Raw genomic sequence first — 12,791 nt, forward strand, 5'->3', positions numbered from 1 at the left:
TCTGAGAGAAACATTGTCTGAGAGATTGTCTGCTAGAGTCGTTCTGTCAGACCTTGGCCCTGACAATAAACTCCTAAAAAACCAAAGTCCTTGTGTTCCAGCAAAGATCCAGACATCAGGGACCCAGAATAAATTTCACACTAGGAACAACTAAAATTGAACAATCCACTCACTACACATACTTGGGCTTAAAAATCAGTTCTATGGGAAATTTTCATCTGGCTGTGAATGAACTGAAAGAGAAAGCAAGAAGGGCTTTCTATGCCATTAAAAAATCTATCCAAATAGAAATCCCAATTAGCATTTGGCTCAAAATGTTTAAATCAGTAATTGAACCAATTGCACTCGATGGCAGTGAGGTGTGGGGACCGCTAACACAAAAAGAATTTGCAAAATGGGACAAACACCCAATTGAGATCCTACATGCAGAATTCTGTAAAAGTATCCTCCGGACTCAAAGGAAAACCGTAAACAATGCATGCAGGGCAGAACTAGGCCAATATCCATTAATAATTACTATCCAAAAAAGAGCCACCAAATTTTGGAATCACCTAAAAATGAGCAACCCCCACTGCTATCATTACGAAGACCTGAAATGCCAAGAGAGGACCATAAAGAAGAATACCCTCAGTCAACTGGTCCTGGGACTCAGTGAAGTAACTACTAACAATAACCAGCCCCAGGACAGTGACATCGTAGCACAGAGAATTCGACCCAACACAATTGTCATTAAGCAAAAGGAAAAATTTCTGTCATATAGGGCAGAAACAACAAAAACCCAAAACAAACTCGATTGCTATTTGGCCCTAAACAGACAATACAACATGGCTGAATACCTGACCACGGTAAAGGGTAGCAAACTGAGAAAAACCTTGACAATGTACAGACTTATTGAACATAGCCTGGCCATCGAAAAAGGCAGACACAGACAGACCCGGCTGCCAAGAGAGGACAGGATATGCTCTCACTGCAGTCAGGGAGTGGTGGAGACAGAGATGCACTTCCTCAAAGCTTGTGGAAAATATCAGGGCATCAAGGAGAATTTCTACCAAAAATTCTCACAAATATGCCCTGAATTCAGAAATTTGAATGACGACCAAAAACTCCCATACCTACTAGGGGAACAGAGAAATTGTGTAACCTTAGCGGCACACTATGTTACAGCTTGCCATAAACAGAGGGACAACCATTAAATCTAAGAAAAGAGGATATACAAATTATACGAATGTATATTTATACACTCAGGGATATATCTGTTTATACACTGTATGGATAGATCTGCGTTTATGTGTTCAACCATCAATGTTTTTCGATGCTTTGGCAACATAAGATGTACCTTGTCATGCTAATAAAGCGATTTGAATTGAATTGAATTGAATTGAGTCTGAAAGAGGCAATGTGTGAGAGAGACAGTGTGTGAGAGAGTTAGTCCGAGAGAGACAGTGTGTGAGAGAGTGAGTCTCAGATAGACCGTGTCTGAGAGTGAGTCTGAGAGAGACAGTGTGTGAGAGAGTGAATCTGAGAGAGGCAGTGTGAGAGAGTGACTCAGAGACAGTGTGTGAGAGAGACAGTGTGGGAGAGAGAGTCTGAGAGAGACAGTGTGTGAGAGAGTGAGTCTGAGAGAGACAGTGTGGGAGAGTGAGTCTGAGAGAGACAGTGTGTGAGAGAGTGAGTCTGAGAGAGACAGTGTGTGAGAGAGTGAGTCTGAGAGAGACAGTGTGTCAGAGAGTGTGTCAGAGAGAGACAGTGTGTGAGAGAGTGAATCTGAGAGAGAGTGTGTGTGTGAGAGAGAGTCAGAGAGAGAGTCTGAGAGAGAGTTTCTGAGAGAGAGAGTCTGAGAGAGGCAATGTGTGAGAGAGACAGTGTGTGTGAGAGTGAGTCTGAGAGAGACACTGTGTGTGAGAGTGAGTCTGAGAGAGCCAGTGTGTGAGAGTGAGTCTGAGAGAGCCCGTGTGTGAGAGAGTGAGTGTGAGAGAGTGAGTCTGAGAGAGACAGTGTGTGAGAGAGTGATTCTGAGAGAAACAGTGTGGGAGAGAGCGTCTGAGAGAGACAGTGTGTGAGAGAGTGAGTCTGAGAGAGACAGTGTGTGAGAGAGAGTCTGAGAGAGCCCGTGTGTGAGAGAGTGAGTGTGAGAGAGTCTGAGAGAGACAGTGTGTGAGAGAGTGAGTCTGAGAGAGACAGTGTGTCAGAGAGTGAGTCTGAGAGAGACAGTGTGTGAGAGAGAGTGTGTGAGAGAGAGTGAGTCTGAGAGAGACAGTGTGTGAGAGTGAGTCTGAGAGACAGTGTGTGAGAGAGTGAGTCTGAGAGAGACAGTGTGAGAGAGTGAGTCTGAGAGAGACAGTGTGTGAGAGTGAGTCTGAGAGAGACAGTGTGTGAGAGTGAGTCTGAGAGACAGTGTTTGAGAGAGTGAGTCTGAGAGAGACAGTGTGTGAGAGAGTGAGTCTGAGAGAGCCAGTGTGTGAGAGTGTCTGAGAGAGACAGTGTGTGAGAGAGGGTCTGAGAGAGCCCGTGTGTGAGAGAGTGAGTGTGAGAGAGTGAGTCTGAGAGAGACAGTGTGTGAGAGAGTGAGTCTGAGAGAGAGTGTGTCAGAGAGTGAGTCTGAGATGGACAGTGTGTGAGAGAGTGAGTCTGAGAGAGAGTGTGTGAGAGTCTGAGAGAGACAGTGTGAGAGAGAGTCCGAGAGAGCCCGTGTGTGAGAGAGTGAGTGTGAGAGAGTGAGTCAGAGAGAGACAGTGTGTGAGAGTGAGTCTGAGAGAGACAGTGTGTGAGAGAGTGAGTCTGAGAGAGACAGTGTGTGAGAGTGAGTCTGAGAGACAGTGTGTGAGAGAGTGAGTCTGAGAGAGACAGTGTGTGTGAGAGTGAGTCTGAGAGAGACAGTGTGTGAGAATGAGTCTGAGAGACAGTGTGTGAGAGAGTGAGTCTGAGAGAGACAGTGTGTGAGAGAGTGAGTCTGAGAGCGACAGTGTGTGAGAGAGAGAGTGTGTGAGAGAGAGTCTGAGAGAGACAGTGTGTGAGAGAGAGTCTGAGAGAGCCCGTGTGTGAGAGAGTGAGTGTGAGAGAGTGAGTCAGAGAGAGACAGTGTGTGAGAGAGTGAGTCTGAGAGAGACAGTGTGTCAGAGAGTGAGTCTGAGAGCGACAGTGTGTGAGAGAGTGAGTCTGAGAGAGAGTGTGTGAGAGTGAGTCTGAGAGAGACAGTGTGTGAGAGTGAGTCTGAGAGACAGTGTGTGAGAGAGTGAGTCTGAGAGAGACAGTGTGTGTGAGAGTGAGTCTGAGAGAGACAGTGTGTGAGAATGAGTCTGAGAGACAGTGTGTGAGAGAGTGAGTCTGAGAGAGACAGTGTGTGAGAGAGTGAGTCTGAGAGAGACAGTGTGTGAGAGAGTGAGTCTGAGAGAGACAGTGTGTGTGAGAGTGAGTCTGAGAGAGACAGTGTGAGAATGAGTCTGAGAGACAGTGTGTGAGAGAGTGAATCTGAGAGAGACAGTGTGTGAGAGAGTGAGTCTGAGAGAGCCAGTGTGTGAGAGTGTCTGAGAGAGACAGTGTGTGAGAGTGAGTGTGAGAGAGATAGTGTGTGAGCGAGTGAGTGTGAGAGCGACAGTGTGTGAGAGAGTGAATCTCAGAGAATCAGTGTGTGTGAGAGAGTGAGTCTGAGAGAGAGTGTGTGAGAGAGTGAGTCTGAGGGAGGCGGTGTGTGAGAGTGAGTCTGAGAGAGAAAGTGTGTGTGAGAGTGAGTCTGAGAGAGACAGTGTGTGAGAGAGTGAGTCTGAGAGAGACAGTGTGTGAGAGTGAGTCTCAGAGAGACAGTGTGTGAGAGTAAGCATCTGAATGAGGGAGGATCAGAAAGGGAGGGAGTGCGAGAGATGGTGTGGATACAAGAGTGAGAAGGAGCGAGACTAGGGGCGACAAAGGGGAGAGACTGTATAATTGAGAAGGACAGAGAAAAGGGGAAAAGTGTCTGTTTGTGTCCGAGAACTAAGTGATAAAAAACGTGAGAGTTTGGATAGGAGGGACAGGGAGAGGGAGAGAGAGACAGAATGGGTAAATAACAAAAAACTGAGTTGTGGTTAACAGCTGTTATTTGCACTGGAATGATTTAAACAATAGTGATCCCCAGGGGTCAGTGTGGGCACCATTACATACCTCAATATATGTGGATATGATTGACCTGAATTTGGGTGTTTGGAGCACAATATCAAACATTGCAGCTTCCACAAAGATAAGGAGTGAGGTTAACCATGAAGAGGACTGTAGACAACTTCAGGAGGAGGGAGACAGGTGAGCAGATTGGACAGGTCGATGTCAGATGGAAATTAATGCAGAGATGTGAGGTGAGAAGAATGAGAGGAAATAGACACTATACGGTAAAACTGTAGAAGGAGTGGAGGAGCAGAGAGATTCAGGGATTCAGATACACAAATCTTTAGAAGTGGGAGGCAAGTTGATAAAGCTGTTTTGCAAAATTCCACATGGAATACAAGGAATTATAAATAAGGACACAGAGTATAAATGGAGAGTTAATGCTACACCTGGGCACATCATTGTTTGGGCCACAGTCAGAATATTGTCTCCAGTTTTTGGTGCATTACTTTAGTAAGAATGTCGGGGCCATGGAGAGGTGCAGAAGAGATTCACTGAGATGATCCCAAGGACGGGAGACTTCACAGAACTTTTCTTATGAGAAGAGAAGTTGAAAAGGGGTCAGATAAAAGGGTTCAAAATTTTGAGGGTGTTTTTGTTCAATTAACTGATAAAAAAAACTATCCCCACTGGTTAGTGAGTCGGTAACCAGAGGATATCAATTTAAGACCAAAATAATTAAGTGCCAGGTTGATTTTTCCTTTTCTACACAATGTCTTCCTGAACACATTTACAGTCTCATTACTGTTTGTCAAACCTTCTACTTTTGTGCCATCAGCAAATGTTGAGATTGTGAAAATCCGAACAGTCTCTGCATAGGGAGAAGAAAAGTGGGCCCAGCACTGAGCCCTGGGGTAACCACTTCCAACCCTTCACCAATCTGAGCAACTCCCATTAACACTGAGCCTCTGCTTCCGATCCTCAGCCAACTTTCTCCCCGCACTGTTCCACTTCCTTTTAAACTGCCCACCTGAACAGAGTGGCCATTACCCCGGGGATCCCCAGTTACCTGAACAGAGTGGCCATTTACCCGGGGATCCCCAGTTACCTGAACAGAGTGGCCATTACCCCGGGGATCCCCAGTTACCTGAACAGAGTGGCCATTACCCCGGGGATCCCCAGTTACCTGAACAGAGTGGCCATTACCCCCGGGGATCCCCAGTTACCTGAACAGAGTGGCCATTACCCCGGGGATCCCCAGTTACCTGAACAGAGTGGCCATTACCCCGGGGATCCCCAGTTACCTGAACAGAGTGGCCATTACCCCGGGGATCCCCAGTTACCTGAACAGAGTGGCCATTACCCCGGGGATCCTCAGTTACCTGAACAGAGTGGCCATTACCCCGGGGATCCCCAGTTACCTGAACAGAGTGGCCATTACCCCGGGGATCCCCAGTTACCTGAACAGAGTGGCCATTACCCCGGGGATCCCCAGTTACCTGAACAGAGTGGCCATTACCCCGGGGATCCCCAGTTACCTGAACAGAGTGGCCATTACCCCGGGGACCCCAGTTACCTGAACAGAGTGGCCATTACCCCGGGGATCCCCAGTTACCTGAACACCGTTGTTTGCCATGTCCCTGATTTCACTTTACGTCCTTCACAGTCTCATCGAATTGTCTCGGTGCCGCCTGGCCATGTGATGATCCAAAGCGGTTTCCAGTCGGAATTAAGTATTTTCCAGAACATTTCTTCAACACCGGTGAAAATTCCTTCTCAAAATTCCTGGAAGTTTCAGCAAGACTTCTCCTGTGGAAAAAAATAGACATTGGGTTAGGGGACGGAACAATTAAGGACCGTTCTGAAGTACTCGGTGTCGGCCTTGGCTCATTGGTAACACTCTCTCGCTTCTAGAATCATAAAGGTTGTGTGTTCAAGCCCCCCTCCAGAGAGTTCAGCACAAAATCCAGGCTGACACTGCAGTGCGGTGCTGAGGGAGTGCCGCACTGTCGCAGTTGCCATCTTTTGGATGGGACATTAACGCGAGGCCCTGTCTGCCCTCTCAGGTGGATGTAAAAAATCTCATGGCATCATTTCGAAGAAGAGTGGCCGAGTTCTCCCCGGGGTCCGGGGCCAATATTTCTCCCTTGATCAACATCACTAAAGTGGATTATTTGGCCATTGGCCACAGTGTTGTGTGTGGGACCTTGCTGTGCCCACAGTGCTGTTTGTGGGATCTTGCTCTGCCCACAGTGCTGTGTGTGGGATCCTGCTGTGCCCACAGTGCTGTGTGTGGGATCCTGCTGTGCCCACAGTGCTGTGTGTGGGATCTTGCTGTGCTCAAAGTGCTGTGTGTGGGATCTTGCTGTGCCCACAGTGCAGTGTATGTGATCCTGCTGTGCTCACAGTGCAGTATGTGGGATCTTGCTGTGCTGACAGTGCTGTGTGTCGGATCTTGCTGTGCCCACAGTGCTGTGTGTGGGATCTTGCTGTGCTCACAGTGCAGTGTAAGGGATCTTGCTGTGCTCACAGTGCTGTGTGTGGGATCTTGCTGTGCCCACAGTGCTGTGTGTGGGATCTTGCTGTGCCCACAGTGCTGTGTGTGGGATCTTGCTGTGCCCACAGTGCTGTGTGTGGGATCTTGCTGTGCTCACAGTGCAGTGTAAGGGATTTTGCTGTGCTCACAGTGCTGTGTGTGAGATCCTGCTGTGCCCACAGTGCTGTGTGTGGGATCTTGCTGTGCCCACAGTGCAGTGTATGGGATCCTGCTGTGCCCACAGTGCTGTTTGTGGGATCTTGCTGTGCCTGCCACTTTTCCTGGAGTGAGCTCCCTTCACAAGGCTTCCGTTGTGTGTGAGGCTCTGGGCCGGGCTGAGGCTGTGAAAGACGATGGGGAAATGCAGGTTGTCCCGGGCTCCCGCTATCCGGGCCGCCCTCCCTCTAATCTCAGCGCCCGCTCTCTCTGGCCGGAGACTGGAGCCGCCCCCTCACCCCTGACCTTCGGCCCCGGGACAAACCGCCAATCAGCGGCCTTCTGACGTCAGCCAGCATTGTGGCGTCACTCGCCGCCCGGTCGCCATCTTGCTGTGACCCAGCTCACTGCGCAGGCGCGCTGTTGCGGCCATAAAACCGCGCGATTAAAAGGAAAAGTGTCGTCAGTTTCCTGCAAAATCACCGCTCGCTCTTAACGGAGAGACTGAAAGTTTGTCCCGCGCCGCAGAGAGAAAGTGGCGGCTCATCGGGTGCCTCAGGTGCGCATGTGCGAGCTCTGCCCCCAGAGTGCAGTGCGGCCTGTGTCACAGAGATAGGGACCTTTCGCTGTCGCTCGGCATTGTGGGAGTTGCAGTCCGCCATTGCGCACCGGCTACAATTCATTGCGAAAGCATTGGACTGCAGATCTAAAGGTCCCTGGTTCAATCCAGTGTCTCGCCAATTTTGTTTAATTTGTTTCTGCTTCACCATAAGAGGAGAGATTTTCCGATCTCGAATCCGGCCTCCCAGACCAATAGGAATTAATTTGGTCCCCTCATCTATGATTTGGATGAGGGGACCAAATGTTGTACACAAAGCTGGATGGGAATGTAAGTTGTCTGTAAGCTGATGATACAAAGTTGTTAGGAGGATGCAAGTAGGCTTCAGGGGGATATAAACAGGCTAAGTGAGTGGGCAAGAACATGGCAAATGAATATAATCTAGAGAAATGTGAAGTTATCCACTTTGGTAGGAAAAACAGAAAAGCAGAGTATTTTTGAAATGGTGAGAGATTGGGAAATGTTGTTGTTCAGAGGGACCTGGGTGTCCTTGTAAACGAATCATGGAAATTTAAGCAAGTAATTAGGAAAGAAAATGGTATGTTGGCCTTTATTACAAGAGGATTTGAGTACAAGAGTAAAGACTTCTTACTGCAATTACATAGGACCCTGGTGAGACCATACCTGAAGTATTGTGTACAGTTTTGCTCTCCTTACCTCAAGAAGGATATACTTGCCATAGAGGGAGTGCAACGAAGGTTCACCAGGCTGGTTCCTGGGCTGGGTTTATTGTCCTTTGAGGAGAGATTGAGTAGACTAGGCCTATATGCTCTAGAATATAAGGATGAGAGGTGATCTCATTGAAACATACAAAATTCTTACAGGGCTTGACTGGTTGGATGCAGTGAGGATGATTCCCCTGGCTGCGGGAGTCTAGATCCAGGGGCAACAGTCTCAGAGTAAGGTGTTGGCCATTTAGGGCTGAGATGAGGAGACATTTCTTCACTCAGAGGGTGGTGAATCTTTGGAATTCTCTACCCCAGGGGGCTGTGGAAGCTCAGTCGTTGACTATATTCAAGACAGAGATCGATAGATTTTTGAATATTAAAGGAATCAATTATGTTCTTATGATATGAGGATAGTGCAGGAAAGTGGAGATGAGATAGAAGATCAGCCATGATCTTATTGAATGGTGGAACAGGTTTGAAGGGCCAAATTACTACTCCTGCTCCTATTTCTTATGTTCTTACATGTAAACCACATCTGACCCTCTGGATCCGGCTCCAGCCGCCCGCTGCGTGTTCGAGTCCGGTTGTGGTGACAGCGGCTCAGGGTCGCGCTGGCTGGTTTTATATCAGGACCATGTTTGAGGGGGGGGCGGCTGTTCAGCGGTGGTGTGATACTAACTTTCAGAATTAAGCTTAATAGATTAAAGAGCTCTTTTTCTATTACTTTCGATTTACGCTCTGCCCAGTTTTATATTCAAACAGTTAACAATGTTTAAGCGATGTGGTGTGTTGATTGTTTGTGCAGTAACTCTGCCACCCAGTGTGAGCCTGAAAGACAATCACCCAGCCTGGGCTCGAACCTATCCAAGGGGCACTTGGTTGCCGGTTACCTCAATTGCTGAGAGTGTGGTGCTAATAACGCCAAGGTTGCGGGTTTGATCCCTGCCCGGGTCACCAGAATATTTTCAGCAATTTACGGTTTTTCATGAAATTTAAAATACAAACTTTATAAGGAAACAAATCCACACCGAATCTCAATGGGGAATTATTTGGATGAACATCCATTGCATCTTCGACCCCGGGGCGGAGAGACTCATAGACCATGAAATTATAGATAGATACGGCACAGAAGGAGGTCTTTCGGCCAATCAAGTCAGCGCTGGCACATTGAAAGAGCTCTCCAATTAGTCCCACTCCCCTGCTCTTTCCCCACAGCCCTGGAAATTTCTCCTTTTCAATAGTAAACCAATTCTCTTTTGAAAGTTACTATTGAATCTGCTTCCACTGCCCTTTCAGGCAGCACATTCCCGATCACAATAACTCGCAGTGTAAAAAAATTCTCCTCATCTCCCCTTTGGTTCTTTTGCCGGTTACCTTCAATTAGTGTCCTCTGGTTGCCGACCCTCCTGCCACTGGATTCTCCTTATTTTGAAAACCTCCATTAAATTTCCTCTTAACCTTCTGAGGAAAAGAATCCCAGCTTCTCCATTCTCTCCATATACCTGAAGTCCCTCATCCCTGGGCCCACTCTGTGAGACGTCAAACTGAGGATCTCGCTCTGCGTGTCCCTCTCTCTCTTTGTCTCTGTCTCTCTCTTTGTCTCTTTCTCTCTCTATGTCCGTCCCTTCTGTCCGTTTCTCACTCTGTTCACAGCTCGACTGTTGCTCTGACAGATTTTATATTTGTTAGTTCTCCTTAGTAGAGTTGTGAGTATCTTTGCCTGTCACGATAGAGACCGGGCTTCATAATCCCCGATGGAAAGGATGCTTTTTAACATCCCCAATTTTAAACCTTTTGGATGCTCCTTGGAATAGTTAACAGAAAAAATGAATAGGGGACACAGATTTAAGATTTTGGGCAAGAGATATAGGGGGGATGTGAGGGGAAACCTTTTGACGCAGCGAGTGGTGAGGACCTGGAATTCACTGCCGACGGAAGTAGTGGAAGCGGAGACACTCAGTTTTCAAGGGAAGGCTGGATAGGCACTTGAGGGAAATAAACTTGCAGGGATACTGGGATAGAGCGGGGGAATGGGGCTGATTGGATTGCTCTACAGAGAGCCAGCACAGACTCGATGGGCCGAATGCCCTCCTTCTGTGCCGTGTGACTCTGTGACTCTATGATTCTATTACTTGCATTTGTAGACTGCGGTTCTCTTCTGTGATGTTCCAGTGACAGCTCACGGAGCAGAGTTTCCGCAGTGTAGTGGTTATCACATTCACCTAACACACGAAAGGTCCCGTTAGAAACCGGGCGGAAACATTTTGTAAAATATTTCCCATTAAAACTGAATCAATATGAAAAAGTTGAAATAATTTTGTGATTAAATATCAATAAAGCAAAATATCTCATAAAACACGTGTATTTTCTCTGTACAATTCTGGACCATCAGCAGCAGTAGAATTGTATTCAACCACAATCTGTAGCCTCCTAGCCCGGGAGATCCCTCACTCTACCATTACCGTCAAACCAGGGGAACAAACCGGGGTCAGTGAGATGTGTAGAAGAGCAGGCCAGGAGCGGCACCAGGCGCACCTAAAAATGAGGCCATTCCAAACTGGTGAAACTGGATATGGAACAAAGGCGGGCCAATGCAGTTGAGATACAGGTTATCCAGGATCTAATTGAATGAAGGAACAGGGCTGAGGGGCTGAATGGCCTCCTCATGTTCCTATTAGTCTGTCACCAATAAGAGAATGTTACGAAACGGTTTTTTCGGGTCCCAGTGGATGATCTCATACTCACCGACATTGTACCCAGTGCTACAGTTTATCCCATGATCTTGCAGCCAAAATGCACATTTTGAAAACCTGGAAATGTTAAAACACAGTCTCTGGGTGGGCTCGAACCACCAACCTTTCGGTTAACAGCCGAACGCGCTAACCGATTGCGCCACAGAGACCTGTTGGGAAATTAATTACAACATATACTAAAGCCGGAGATTACAGAGATAAAACCTCAGGTCAGAGAGAGCAAGATAGCGACTGTCCAGTCTCCGTTTACTTGTCCAAATTAAAGAATGTAACATTCATTGTCGGAACATGGAAATAGTCGCTGAAAGAAAATCCGTTAAACAAATTGTTTTGAAAACCCGCTTTGAGCCATTAGATCGGTTCATCAACCAATGGTGACGGTGAGATATTAACATGGTGTCTGGGTTTCTCACAACTGTTGGAATCTTCCCACGAGTTCTTTTGCTGTTGTATTTGTTCATCAATGTGGAGATCAGATATACACGTGGTCGTTTCACTGGGTGCCCTGGGAACCAGATACACCAGAGCACAGGCCAATGATGGGACTCTGCCCTGTCTGCTCTATATGGGGGTCAGTAACACACCGAATGCAGAACAACGAACCTACCACAGACCGTAAAGCCGAAACAGCTTAGTTGGGCGAGCGTTAGGTTGACGATCCTGGGTTTCGGCAGGTTTTAGTTACTTTTTGTCTCTTTCACTATAAGAGGAGCGAATCAGGAAAAAAAATCGCATCTGAACCCGCGTTTACTAAAGCAACCAGCGTGAAACCACATCCTGAGTCGGGGATTCGGCTCCAGCCGCCGGCTGGGGATTCTAATCCAGTCGGGGTCCCGCCGGCTGTTTTTATACCGGGACTGAGTGAGGGGCTGTTCAGCGGTGGTGCGATCATAATTTTTAGAGTGAGGTTTGTTAAACTAAAGAGCTCTTTTTCTGTTACTTTGGATTTACACTCTGCCCAGTTGTATATACGAACAGTTAACAATGTTTAAGCGATGTGGTGTGTTCAATGTTTGTGCAGTAACTCGGTCACCCAGTGTGAGCCTGAACGATAATTCCCCAGCCTGGGTTCAAGCCTGGCCAATATTCCCTGACAATGTTTTCAGACCAAACACTGACCGATCGTTCTTACCACCAAAGTGGATGATCTGACACTTGCCCACATTGAACTCCATTAATCGCAGTTCAGGGGAGAATTAATAGAGGTGATCGAAATTATGGGGAAACAGTTTTCACTGGCAGGAGGGTCAGCGAGGCTATGGGGGAAGAACAGCGGAGTGGGACTGATTGGATAGCTCTTTCAAAGACTCTACATCAATTGCTCATTTTAATCTGCGATTGATAGATTTTTGTTAACCAAAGGTATGATGGGATAATTCAAGTCAGTGAGACTCTTTATAATTGTTTCAATCATCATTAATCAACCCACAACATTGTGTTGCTCACTGAAGGAATTGCTAACAAGTTTACTGGCTGACAGACAATATGTAATAACTTAATATAGAATCATAGAATCAGACAGCACAGAAGGAGACCATTCGGCCCATAGTGCCTGTGCCTCTTTGAAAGAGCGATCCAATTATTCCCACTGCCCTGCTCTTTTCCCAAAGCCCTGCAAGTGTTTCTTTTTCAATTTATTTCTCTTTTGAAAGTTAATATTGAATCTGATTTTACCACCATGTCAGGCAGAAAAATATTGATATTAATGTTATCCAAGTCCCATTTCACACAGTAATTTCCCTGCTTTTACCACTTCTGATTTTACACACTCTATTTTAGGAGTTTGCTTAAAAATGCTTGTGACATCAGCCATTGTTGGATTTAAAATGATTGCAGCCCCTTTCCTTGGAAATCTCTGCCCCAAAGTGCTGTTGATGCTCATTTGTTGAACATATTCAAGGCTGAGGTCGATTGATTTTTGGACTGTAGTGGAATCAATGGATATGTGGATAGGCAGGAAAGTGGAGTTAAGGTCGATGATCAGC

At 47.0% G+C, this 12,791-nt stretch overlaps 1 non-coding gene across 1 annotated transcript; it reads right to left on the bottom strand.

Moving 5' to 3' along the window:
- Window positions 1-10,881: 10,881 nt before the first annotated feature.
- trnan-guu (transfer RNA asparagine (anticodon GUU)) lies at window positions 10,882-10,955 on the bottom strand. Its single transcript has one exon. It is a non-coding gene; the product is annotated as a tRNA-Asn (tRNA).
- Window positions 10,956-12,791: the final 1,836 nt, after the last annotated feature.

Source organism: Somniosus microcephalus, unplaced genomic scaffold (genome assembly GCF_052327205.1).
Source record: "Somniosus microcephalus isolate GS21.2 unplaced genomic scaffold, FLI_Smic_1.0 unresolved_chr4, whole genome shotgun sequence".
Lineage (NCBI taxonomy): Eukaryota > Metazoa > Chordata > Chondrichthyes > Squaliformes > Somniosidae > Somniosus > Somniosus microcephalus.